The sequence below is a fragment of the Tachypleus tridentatus genome, chromosome 12 (assembly GCF_004210375.1).
Source record: "Tachypleus tridentatus isolate NWPU-2018 chromosome 12, ASM421037v1, whole genome shotgun sequence".
NCBI lineage: Eukaryota > Metazoa > Arthropoda > Merostomata > Xiphosura > Limulidae > Tachypleus > Tachypleus tridentatus.
The window spans coordinates 133,328,107-133,342,404 of NC_134836.1; the positions used below are offsets into that span (position 1 = coordinate 133,328,107).

The window sequence follows — 14,298 nt, forward strand, 5'->3', positions numbered from 1 at the left end:
ATTAGACATGAAGAAGAAAGATATCATGACTAGACACGATAAAAAAAAGATATCATCATTAGATACGATGAAGAAAAGATATACTGTGGACACGATGAAAAAATATATCATCATTAAAAAGGATGAAGAAAGATATCATCATTAAATATGAAGAAGAAAGATATCATAAGACACGATGAAAAAGATATCATCATTAAACAGGATGAAGAAAGATATCATTATTAGACATGAAGAAGAAAGATATCATCATTAGACATGAAGAAGAAAGATATCATGACTAGACACGATAAAAAAGATATCATCATTAGATACGATGAAGAAAGATATTATTGGACACGATGAAAAAGATATCATCATTAAACAGGATGAAGAAAGATATCATTATTAGACATGAAGAAGAAAGATATCATCATTAGACATGAAGAAGAAAGATATCATGACTAGACACGATAAAAAGATATCATCATTAGATACGATGAAGAAAGATATTATTGGACACGATGAAAAATATATCATCATTAAAAAGGATGAAGAAAGATATCATCATTAAATATGAAGAAGAAAGATATCATAAGACACGATGAAAATAATATCATCATTAAACAGGATGAAGAAAGATATCATTATTAGACATGAAGAAGAAAGATATCATTGTTAGACTGGATGAAGGAAGATATCATTGTAAGACATGATGAAGAAAGATATTACCATTAGACACGATGAAAAAGATATCATCATTAAAGAGGATGAAGAAAGATATCATTATTAGACATGAAGAAGAAAGATATCATTGTTAGACATGAAGAAGAAAGATATCATCATTAGACATAATGAAGAAAGATATCATTATTAGATAGGATGATAAAGATATCATTATTAGACACGATGAAGAAAGATATCATCATTAGACACGATGAAGAAAGATATCATCATTAGATACGATGAAGAAAGATATTAAACACGATGAAGAAAGATATCATCATTAGGTATGATGAAGAAAGATATTATCATTAGACACGATGAGGAAAGATATCGTGTTTAGATATGATAAAGAAATATAATATCTTTCAGTGAACAGTGTTAGTAACTATGTCACTTGTGCATCAAAACATAAGATTTGTTTACACCACAACGTTCACAAGATTCTTCCTTAAAATGATTTATCTTTTTACTTTGACCAATGTCACTTTTATCGAATTTTTACTTTTATCAATTACAATTTGTCAGAGTATTTTACTGCAATCGGGGTTTTTATTTAACACTAATCTTCATATGTACTCAGATTTAAGAAACTCCACTTTTGTTTGGTATCAATTATTCGTTGATTCGAAATTCATAAAACTTACCCTAATGTATCTCAGAGCCTTCTCTTAGCCCTCCGCTAGTACAGCGGTAAGTCTACGGTTTTACAATGCTAAAAGCAGGGGTTCGATTCCCCTCCGTGATTTCAGTAGATAACCCGCTGGGGCTTTACTATAAGAAAACACACACCCGTCTTCCGGTTGGTACACCCCATGTGGCTTAGAGATAATACTGAGAGCTTATAACGATAAAATTAAAGATTCAGTTCCCACAACTGACTCAGTATATACGGCCCATTTTGTAGTTTTTTGCTTAACAAAAAAACAAACAAACAAATAATCAAATATCGTTGAATCCAGTAACAAAACTAATTTAAAGCGAAACTAAAAAATATTTGAAAAATATAAACTGTGTTTTTCTGCCTTTCCATACGTATTACGAAACGTCTAAATGCAACATTGTCGTATGACATCCAAACCTTTTCTAAGTGCTTCAACATTACAGTAGGAAGAAATAAATTATATTCGAAATAACGTTACATTTAAGCAAAACTGGCAGAGAAGTAATAGAATAAGAGAGATCTTTTTTAAACTTGCTATAGATTTTTTATAGAAATATGTTTTACTTCAAAGAAAAACGCAAGCGTAAAAGAACCGCACGTGCCAATGTACAGAGTTAAACAGTGTGTGTATTATAAGCTATTTTTTGTTTTCTATCTTTTAAACTAGATCTAGAAATAGCGAGTATTTCCTCCAATATCATTAAGAAATAAACAACCTAGGAAATAGGTTTCATGTGTACTTATATTTATGAATTATTTCTGCTAATTTCCTAAGTCTTTCTGGTGCTCCCGAAATATCAAAGAAACAAAATTTGTCTTTCTATACATGTCATTTTCAATAATTTCATTTCAATTGCTGAATTACAAGTGTTACATGAACATCTTACACGTGTGTCATGAGCGCCACCTTAGACACACTAACAGTTTCTTCTGGAGAAAACCATGCTTTTTACTGAAGGTCTGAGAGCAAAGTACTGACAAGACAGAAATCATATTGTTTTTCATATTTGTTTGCTTGTTTGAAAAATATACATAATTATAGTTCGTGGTTTCAAAATTATTTAAATTAGTAGATTCATGGGGCTTGACGGTTATCAGTAAAAGAATCACGTGAGTCATTATATGACCTATCAAGATGGTTTCGAATCCAAATTTACTGTTTACTTGGTTTGTTTTGAATTTCGCGCAAAGCTACTCGAGGGCTATTTGTCCCTAATTTTGCAGTGTAAGATTAGAGGGAAAGCAGCTAGTCATCACCACCCACCGCTAACTCTTTTACCAACAAATGGTAGGATTGACCGTAACATTATAACACTTCCATGGTTGAAAGGGCAAGCATGTTCAGTGTGATGGGGATTCGAACCTGGGACGCTCGAATTACGAGTTGAGTGCTTTAACCACCTGGCCATGCCGGGCCTTACTGTTTACTTATCAGCTTATCATAACATAAGTTATTTAACATCTTATCATAACCTGATTTGTTGTACGTCTTACTTATCATAACATGATGTGTATGTTCGACTTATCATAACCCGATGTTTTGTATAACCTTCTATCACATGAATAACGAAACGTAAAAAAATCTGAGCTTGAACACGCTACAAAGACATGTTGTACGTATTTTTATCAAACCCCCTTCATTCTGTTAACAAGTGAAAACTTTCCTTGTTTGGTTTGTTAAAAATAATTTTGTGATAAATCTTACTTGTCATAATCTGCTTTACAGTACAACTTTCTATCACGGGAGTAGCAGGTCTGGGTCAGGTGACTGTGACATACAGAACAGAGTAGACAGCTCTCGTGCCACGAGTTTTCCATAACGCGCATGATATACCGGTCTATGATTGGTTGGTTACAAGCAGCACAGTGTTCCTTACTTCGTGCATGCACTGGAGTGTTACCTAGAGAAAAGATTATGATAAAACAATAATAAATAATCAACACCTTGATGGAATTTTACCACTAAGAATCCTACAAGATGCTGGTTAAAAGCTGCACAATGTTACCATGCTGGAGATTAACACACGTTTAAAACTTTTGATAAATAAATAACGTACTGTGGAATATACCAAACATTATACTGCTAGACTTTCATCATTTAACCAGAAACTCATGTGGTAGTTTCACAATGTACATTAAAACAATGTAACAGTTTCACAATGTACATTAAAACAAGGTAACAGTTTCACAACGTACATTTAAACAAGGTAACAGTTTCACAATGTACATTAAAACAAAGTAACAGTTTCACAACGTACGTTAAAACAAGGTAACAGTTTCACAACGTACATTAAAACAAGGTAACAGTTTCACAATGTACACTAAAACAATGTAACAGTTTCACAATGTACATTAAAACAAGGTAACAGTTTCACAACGTACATTAAAACAAGGTAACAGTTTCACAACGTACGTTAAAACAAAGTAACAGTTTCACAACGTACATTAAAACAAGGTAACAGTTTCACAACGTACATTAAAACAAGGTAACAGTTTCACAACGTACGTTAAAACAAGGTAACAATTTCACAACGTACATTAAAACAAGGTAACAGTTTCACAACGTACATTAAAACAAAGTAACAGTTTCACAACGTACATTAAAACAATGTAACAGTTTCACAATGTACATTAAAACAAGTTAACAGTTTCACAACGTACATTAAAACAAGGTAACAGTTTCACAATGTACATTAAAACAAAGTAACAGTTTCACAACGTACGTTAAAACAAGGTAACAGTTTCACAACGTACATTAAAACAAGGTAACAGTTTCACAACGTACATTAAAACAAGGTAACAGTTTCACAACGTACGTTAAAACAAGGTAACAGTTTCACAACGTACATTAAAACAAAGTAGCAGTTTCACAACGTACATTAAAACAAAGTAAGAGTTTCACAACGTACATTAAAACAAAGTAACAGTTTCACAACGTACATTAAAACAAGGTAACACTTTCACAACGTATATTAAAACAAGGTAACAGTTTCACAACGTACATTAAAACAAGGTAACAGTTTCACAATGTACGTTAAAACAGGGTAACAATTTCACAACGTACCTTAAAACAAGGTAACAGTTTCACAACGTACGTTAAAACAGGGTAACAATTTCACAACGTACATTAAAACAAGGTAACAGTTTCACAACGTACATTAAAACAAAGTAACAGTTTCACAACGTACATTAAAACAATGTAACAGTTTCACAATGTACATTAAAACAAGTTAACAGTTTCACAACGTACGTTAAAACAAGGTAACAGTTTCACAATGTACATTAAAACAAAGTAACAGTTTCACAACGTACGTTAAAACAAGGTAACAGTTCCACAACGTACATTAAAACAAGGTAACAGTTTCACAACGTACATTAAAACAAGGTAACAGCTTCACAACGTACGTTAAAACAAGGTAACAGTTTCACAACGTACATTAAAACAAAGTAACAGTTTCACAACGTACGTTAAAACAGGGTAACAGTTTCACAACGTACATTAAAACAAGGTAACAGTTTCACAACGTACATTAAAACAAAGTAACAGTTTCACAACGTACATTAAAACAATGTAACAGTTTCACAATGTACATTAAAACAAGTTAACAGTTTCACAACGTACGTTAAAACAAGGTAACAGTTTCACAATGTACATTAAAACAAAGTAACAGTTTCACAACGTACGTTAAAACAAGGTAACAGTTTCACAACGTACATTAAAACAAGGTAACAGTTTCACAACGTACATTAAAACAAGGTAACAGCTTCACAACGTACGTTAAAACAAGGTAACAGTTTCACAACGTACATTAAAACAAAGTAACAGTTTCACAACGTACATTAAAACAAGGTAACAGTTTCACAACGTGCGTTAAAACAATGTAACAGTTTCACAACTACGTTAAAGCAAGGTAACAGTTTCACTACGTACATTAAAACAAGGTAACAGTTTCACAACGTACGTTAAAACAAGGTAACAGTTTCACAACGTACATTAAAACAAAGTAACAGTTTCACAACGTACATTAAAACAAGGTAACAGTTTCACAACGTACATTAAAACAAAGTAACAGTTTCACAACGTACATTAAAACAAGGTAACAGTTTTCACAACGTAATTGTGAAAGTCAAGAAGGAAGGAAAGTAACATGTTATTGAAGAATAACTTATTTACGATGTCAGAAAAAAAACGACACAAAACAACAACGTATGTCCGAGAAGTTTTGCTATAAAGTGATTAAAACCCTATAATCCGAGCGCTTTATAAATGTGGACATTTTTTCTTCGGAGACAAACAGGAAAGTTGCTTTTTTTTATTTTAAAATACGGTATTGACTTTTCTCTGTGGAACACTAAAGGATATGTTTTTGTGAAAAAGGGAGCAGTTATGTTAGTAGTAAAATAAGTAGGACCACTGTTACGATATGTAACAAAATAAATTTGTCACTGTTGATGTAGTTGCGTTAAAAGATCGAGTCCAGAACAATATCCGTATCACTCATTCTCATAAAATACACACAGAAAAGTGTTTCCGTATCCACGATACGATTCGTATCTAGGCAACATCTATTTTCTGATAATGTCATCAGTGGGAAGGATGTATGTCTAATGGTTAACTTATAATTATTCAAGGTGACTCTAGCGGTGGTAACCAGTACGAAGCAAGAAAGCAGACTTGGTGTTCATTTTACTCAATGAAAGATGGAACATCTATTTAAATATACATCAAACAAAGTACGGGTCAGAATAATAACACGTGTTTTTAGATGTGTAGGGAGATTTTGTGATTTTTTTACAGAATTTATAGACGTGTAGTGTACCATGAAAAAGTTGTCGAGCTACAAGTGTGCTTAAGTTGTGATAAGAGGCTTACGTTATGAGCTTACGAATGCTCTACATTGCTGACAACAATACATCAGGCGTCATTGTTGTATATCTTAGTGAACCGAAGAACTTTGTTGAACACCATTGTTGCGGTGATTGTTTGACGTGATAAAGAAAACACTACAATGGAGTATCGTGGGAGCCACTTGGACCTAGGAAAGAATGACTTCCCTCTAGTCTCTTACAAATCTTTAAAGAGCCACTCCTGTACCATAACGTATCTCTGAGTAGTTCTACTTACATTACCATAACATTCGTTTTGAGAATGAACACAGAATTAAGAACGTGTCACAACTTAACAATAAATACCTACTTGTTATATTCCTGTTAAAGTCGTTATGTATTAATATGATTGTCAAATAAAGTGTATTTGTTTTGTATCTTCAATATGAATGGGAATCCATTGTACCTCATATTCGTACAGTCTGCCCATCATTACATGAAATACGTAATCTTGTTCTTTTCCATTGGTCAACTGAGATATCAAATACAAACAGTTTCACAGTATTCTGAAATACCCCTACCCTTACAATCTGGGATTCCAATCACATATAGACTAAGCCATTACCTCCGAAGGTCGTTTTGTAATAACACTAAAATCGTCTCTAGAAAGCTACCATTATTTAGTAAGGCAGTCAAAACTGTGTTACTAAGGTCATGTTAATGTCCTACAACATAACACAAACTATATGTAGCCATGATATCCTCGACTCAAACTATGTGTACGTGTTACTTCAGTGTGTTATCTACAAACTTTGAAGTTAGTGATATGTAGGATATCATCGGCTCCAACTATTCAGTAACGAGTTCTCTTTTCTTAATGTTACTTTGTCGCACGATATTTGTGATGTGTTTTGTTTTTAAATATTTTTATCAAAGCAATAATATGTTCATTTATGAAGATTTGGGTCAAAATATCCAACAATATGTTCTTTTGTAAGAAAATGGTTGAAAAGATGCAACAGTGTGTTCGTTTACCAGGACTTGTGTAAAAAATATATAGTTTTTGTGTAATCAAACATCAGATGGACGGCAGTGGCAAATATACGAAACTTTGAAATAATAAATCATAATATCATAAACAGGCAGTCATAGGTTTGGTATGATTGTTCTTATTAGCTGAAATATCGAACTATATGGTATTACTATTAATATTGTACCTGTATATACATTATTCTAATCTTACCCGTATATTTATTATTATAGACGCTATAAAGCTGTATCCGTTTTACCTACTGGAGATAAGCCTAAAAAATATAATGATACCTCAGTTTACATGAAAAAATTTCATTTTATAACATTAATTTATAAAGTTATTATCTTGTTTCTTTCTTCAATACCAGAAAGATTAGCATCATTTTATAAGTTTACAAATAACATCAAACTGGAAAAACATAATATCAATCAAATACATCTTATTAACTCAAAACTAATTAAATAATAACAATAATAATAACTACCTTTAATCTCTGAATCACATGATAAACAGCCCTGATAGCGTCTATAAATGTCGAAATGCGAGCTTACTTTGCCACTCGCATTTAGATAAACATACAAACATTAATGTAATGTCTTTGGACTACACACAGTGGTATATTACAGCAGATTCCTATATATACTTTATTTCAAAGGAATATTTTATGTTTTGAATGGTTTGGTTTAATTTGAATTTCGCGCAAAGCGACACGAGGGCTATCTACGCTAGCCGTATCTAATTTAGTAGTGTAAGACTACAGGGAAGGCAACTGGTTATCACCACCCACCGTCAACTCTTGGGCTACTATTTTACAAACGAGTAATGGGATTGACCGTAACATTATAACGCTCCCACGGCTAAAAGGGCGAGCATGTTTGGTGTGACGGAGACTCGAACCCACGACCCTAAGAATACGAGTCGAGTATCTTAACCACCTGGCCCTGCACGGCCAAGCGTGCACGACACCCTTCAAACAATTCGGCTTAACGTATAGTCTCCAAGGTAATTCAACATATTTGACAAATAATCCAGGCGTGTACTAGGTTCTGTATTCGCCGAGTTTTATCACAAGTAAACATATACAATTGAAAACTGAATCAGGACTGAATTTTGTTTATTCCTCAAGGGAAGTATTAAAGTCAGAGAGTCAGTTTTTTTATGGAATAGAGGGAGGAAAAACTACCAGTAGTTTTTCTTGATTTCTTAAAAAAAAACTCGTCTTATTCCAACAATCGTAGCGTGATGTTAGGGTTAACTCATTTTCCCATTATTCAGAAGCTACATAAACTGTATCGGGTTTTGTGAGCGAAAGGGGAATTAATTTACTGGGAAATATTCATAAATATGATGAACAGGTTTATAAGAATCCAGTATAAATAACTTCAGGTTCGTAAGGGACCTAGACCCGGCATGGTAATCTATAGGTCCGAAACCCGACACCCATTTGCTCGCCCTTTCAGACTTGAGGGTGTTATAATCTGATGATCATTTGCACTATTCGTTGACAGAGAGTAGTCCAAACGTTGTATTGACTTTCTTTCTAATTTACTACTTCAAAATTACGGATGGCTGATGCAAATAACCTTCGAGTACATTTGGGCGAAATTCAAAACAAATAAACAAGACTAAGGGAGGTAACGGTTTGTTCGTTCGTTTGTTTTCAATTTCGCGCAAAGAAAAACGAGGATATCTACCAACCAAACTTAATTTACAAGTGGAAAACTAGAGGGAAGACAGCTAGTCACCCCCCACCGCCGACTCTTGGGCTACTTTTTAATAACATACAATAATAATTTTTTTTCTTTTAATTTCGCGCAAAGCTACTCGAGGACTATCTGCCCTAGCCGTCCCTAATTTAGCAATATAAGACTAGAGGGAAGGCAGCTAGTCATCACCATCCACCGTCGACTTGTGGACTACACTTTTTTACCAACGAATAGTGGGATTGACCGTCACATTATAACGCCCCCACGGCTGAATGGGCAAGCATGTTTGGTGCGACCGTGATTCGAACCCGATAGTCATAACACTTTGCATGTAAAATAATATCAGTGATAAATTGTTGACTTCCAACGAAGCTGCCTTCCTAGTAAACCATATAACGTTTCATCTCGGACTGAGTGGTTTACTTCTATTTTCCTAATGTGTTATTTTGTAAGCCCAATCTTTAGGCGTAAATTACATTAAATAGTAAAGGTAAGACTAAACACTGGGAAGTATCGGGTTTACATCATTCCATTTAACATGGAATAGATTCTTTCTTGATGTGTTATAGAGGGCGAAACTAGGTTAAACGTGGAGCTCATATGTTATAGATGATATAACCATGTTCTACATCGAGGTCATAGGTTACAGAGTCCACGTGGAGGTGATTTGTTACAGTTGTCGTAACTAGATTATACACGGAGTAGATATGTTGTAGATCATGTAACTATATTCTAAATGGAGCTGATGTGCTATAGATGATATAGCCACGTTCTACATAGAGGTCACACGTTATGGGTGGCGTAACTAATTTCTACGTAACGTTGATGTGTTACAAATAATGTAACCATTTTCTACATGGAATAGAGTGTGTTATGATAGAAATAAACACGTTCTACGGACCAGTTGCGTTGTATATATATATATTTATATATATATCTTTGTATCTTATTTAACACTAGCTATTATGTTGTAAATATATGTTTGTCTGTATCTTATTTAACACTAGCTATTATGTTGCACACACATATATATGTTTATATCTTAATTAACACTAGCTATTATGCTGTATATATATATATATATGTTTGTCTGTATCTTATTTAACACTAGCTGTTATGTTTGTACACGTATATATATGTTTGTATTTTAAATTAACACTAGCTGTTATTATGTGTGTAATATGTATATATGTGTTTTTTCTGTATCTTATTTAACACTGGCTATTATAACATTGATAATAATATGTATGTTTGTATTTTATTTAACACTACCTATTATGTTGTCATATAATATATATATATATGTATTTTGCATCTTATTTAACACTAGCTTGATTAATGTTGTTGCATACACATATGTTTTGTATCTTATTTAACACTAGCTATTATGTTATTGTTGTATATATATATGTTTCTCTGTATATTATTTTAACCCTGACTATTATCTTCTATATATATATATATTTTTGTCTGTATCTTATTTAACATTAGCTATTATTATGTTGTATATATATATATATATAATATATAATAATATATATATTTCTCTGTATGCTATTTCACTTACCTGACTATTATGTTCTATATATATGTTTTTGTATATATCTTATTTTGGCATTAGCTATTATGTTTTGTGTTATATGTATATGTTGTCTGTATCTTATTTAACACTACCTGGTATGTTATTTGTACATATATGTTTGTCTATATATTATTTAACACTAGCTACTATGTTGTATATATAATACATGTTTATTATGTGTGTATCTTATTTAACACTAGCTACTATGTTGTATATATATATGTTTGTCTATCTTATTTTAACACTAGCTATTATGTTGTATATATATGTTTGTCTATATATTATTTAACACTAGCTATAATGTTGTATATATATGTTTGTCTATATATTATTTAACACTAGCTACTATGTTGTATATATATATGTTTGTTTCTATCTTATTTAACACAAACTATTATGTTGTATATATATATGTTTGTTTGTATCTTATTTAACACTACCTATTATGTTGTGTATATGTTTGTCAGTATCATATTTGACACTAGCTACTGTGTTGTGTTTATATCTTTCTCTATGCGTTCTCTAAGAAGTAAGGATTGTGTTCATGTTTGTTTATCTATCGTGAAACATTCATTTATCTATCCATACATTACCTAACATCGAGTGGGGGCGTTACAAGTACGTTTTATCTAACACAAAATAGTTGTATTTTGTGAATTCCAAACACACGATTAAAGATGAAATATTAGAAGGAAAACAACGGATCATATTTGTCATTAACAGGTCTGCGGAGAATGATCACTTGGCGCACGTGAAGGTTCTCTAGCGGCGATAGACCCGTGGGATCACAGCAACTCATCATGGTACACAAGATACTCGCCATTATGAGGGGAAAGTGCCCCCTAGGTAGTATCCTCTTCTCCCAAGTGCTCATCAAATTAAAAACGGCTGTAATAAGCTACAAGCTACTTGAATACAACTTAGTTGTTTTCAAACAGAAGAATTCGAGTGCGTCAGACTTCTCAACTCTCTCAGATTTAACACACCTCGATTTATTGCAAAAAACCACTTAGGCATGAGGAGTGACTGATGAATACATACGTTCTATTTCATGTTAAACTAAACCCTTCAATTTGTATACGTGTTTATTGTCTTTTAGTCACCCTCGGGTTAATTTATAGGTAGGCGGTTGGGTGTATCTGCATCTAATAACTCTTATTAGAACTTACACAGTTGGCGTAAGGAATATGTTTGGTTAGTTTGTTACCTCTTGGTCTCGATAACAAACTACCACTCTGATATTATAGCTTCAAAAAGACCGTTAAAATCAATAACCGTTAAAAACAATGGTGATTTCCGATCAGAACAACTGACACCTCAAACTTAACCTCTCAACGAGAATCGCCAGTTACATATAATTATTTTATTTTCTTTCTTGTGATGATTAGAATAGTTTGTTTCGTTAATAAAGTTCAGAACGGAAATCAGTTTGTCCAGAAGACATTATTGTTTTGCAAGTTACAACTTTTAGTGTAAGATTTGATTTTAAACAAGTACAACGTTTTGATCACCAGGGGGACTATTTTCAAGTACACAAGTTTAAACCGCGAAAGTTTGAGTAATTAAATTTCAGAACTAATATAGATATGAAAGACCGTTGTATGAGTTTCAAACAATATTCACATTGTTGTTATAAATAATGTAAGTTACAGACCACATTCACATTGTTGTCGTAAATAATGTAAATTTCAAACAGTATTCCCATTTTTGTAGTAAATAATGTAAGTTAGTTTCAGACAGTATTCACATTGTTGTAGTAAATAATGTAAGTTAGTTTTGTACAATATTCACATTGTTGTAGTAAATAATGTAAGTTAGTTTTGTACAATATTCACCCGAATAATCGTATAATACAGTATTGTTATGGTAGACTGTAGAAAACAAAAGTCCTAATAAACTATTTGGTACTGGATCAGTTTTAGTATATGTTTAGTTTTGAACCTCCGATTTGACTCAATCTTTCTTTACCAATGAACTCTAACGCTACTTACACGGACCAATATTAAAGCCCATTGACTAAGACAACGTAAACAACAGAACTTATGAGACTTCTAGTAAGTTACTAACCAGTAGCTGTGATATAGGCTTCTTGTTTATCACTAGATTCCATTATATTATTTCACGCCGATAGGTGCACCGAGCTGGAGCTATTCTGGCCGAACGGTGTTAAACATGGGCTGGGTTTTCCCAGCACGTCTCACGAGTGTATCACCGGAACATTAAGTTTGCTTCGATCGCAACGTCTACTGGAAACACAGGCCCGTTCCACGACGTCGGTGAAAGTTACCGGCGATGTTCCTGAAACATAGAACAAACTATGGTAGGTCCGGTTGTATTAGCAACTAAAACACAGAACAATGAATAAGGGATTCTGGTGGTGAAACATCTCTACTGGAGATTCTGAGAGTGAAAATGTGTTGAAGGGATTCTTGATAAGATAGTTGTAACGAATGATTAACCCAGATATTCTTCACATTGCTGAGTAGAAATATGTATATAAACTGAAGATAAAGCACACAAGAAATGATAGGCATGTTTTAGTTAATTACTCAGTGTAGATAAACAGCAAAAGAGGCTGTACTGTGTACAGTAAGTGTTAATGACCAGGTTTTTTGCTCTGTATTCTCGTACGTGGTGATGATTGCTCGATTTACCGAAAGGTTGTACTTATTCCTGTCATATAAAGACGTTAGGCTTTATATTAAGCCTAAAATAAGCAGTTCAGTTTGAAAGCTTTATGTTAAGCCTAAAACAAGCGGTACGGTTATAAAGATTTGTTTAATGTAAAAATATAAGGTTGGTTTCTTTATAGTGTAGTATAGACTTCTTATAAGTGAAGAACTGGATTAGTTGTTTTAGAGCCAAACCACACTGGGCTAACTGCTGTAAATACCACGAGGTCGAATTCCAGGTCTTAGTGTAGTAAGGATTGTAAACTTAGCACCGTTTCACTTTTCAATTGTTATACCACGTTCCTGAGAAAATGTAAAACAGTGCTAAGTTTACAATCCTTACTACACTAAGACCTGGAATTCGACTCCTCGTGGTACGTACAGCAGTTAATGTAAAACAACTAACCAGTTCTTCACTATAAGAATCTATGCTACTACTAATCTTTCGACAGAGTCACTATATTATTACAATAGTATCTACGAAGCGAGCATATTTTAAAACGAGGATTTCTTTTATCCATAATACAGCGAAATATGTTAACGCTTGAGTAAGAATGTATTTGTTTTTTTTAAGTTTCATTTCAAACTGCTTTGGTTTGCTTGTTTTGAATTTTGCGCAAAGCTACACGAGGGCTATCTGGGCAAGAGGGAAGGCAGCTACTCATCACTATCCACAGCCAACTCTTGGGCTACTCTTTTGCCAACGAATAGTGGAATTGACCGTAACATTATAACGCCCCCATAGCTGAAAGGGGAAGCGTGTTTGGTGCGACAGGGATTCGAACCCCTGACCCTCCATTTTAAACTGAGTTTTGTTTCAATGGGATGAAATGTACTTCTAGTCTTAGCTTACACGTGACTGGGATAAAGTTTAATATCTGAGAAAGAGAAATCACAATAATCATGTACCAGGTTTAACGTAAATCACAATAATCACGCTAGTGTACCAGGTTTAACTTAAATCACAATAATCATGCTAGTGTACCAGGTTTAACTTAAATCACAATAATCATGCTAGTGTACCAGGTTTAACTTAAATCACAATAATCATGCTAGTGTACCAGGTTTAACTTAAATCACAATAATCATGCTATGTACCAGGTTTAAATTAAATC

The 14,298-nt window shown here is 33.2% G+C and overlaps 1 pseudogene; it reads right to left on the bottom strand.

Moving 5' to 3' along the window:
• Nucleotides 1-3,064: 3,064 nt before the first annotated feature.
• Nucleotides 3,065-12,804, bottom strand: LOC143235804 (LIM/homeobox protein LMX-1.2 pseudogene; annotated as a pseudogene).
• Nucleotides 12,805-14,298: the final 1,494 nt, after the last annotated feature.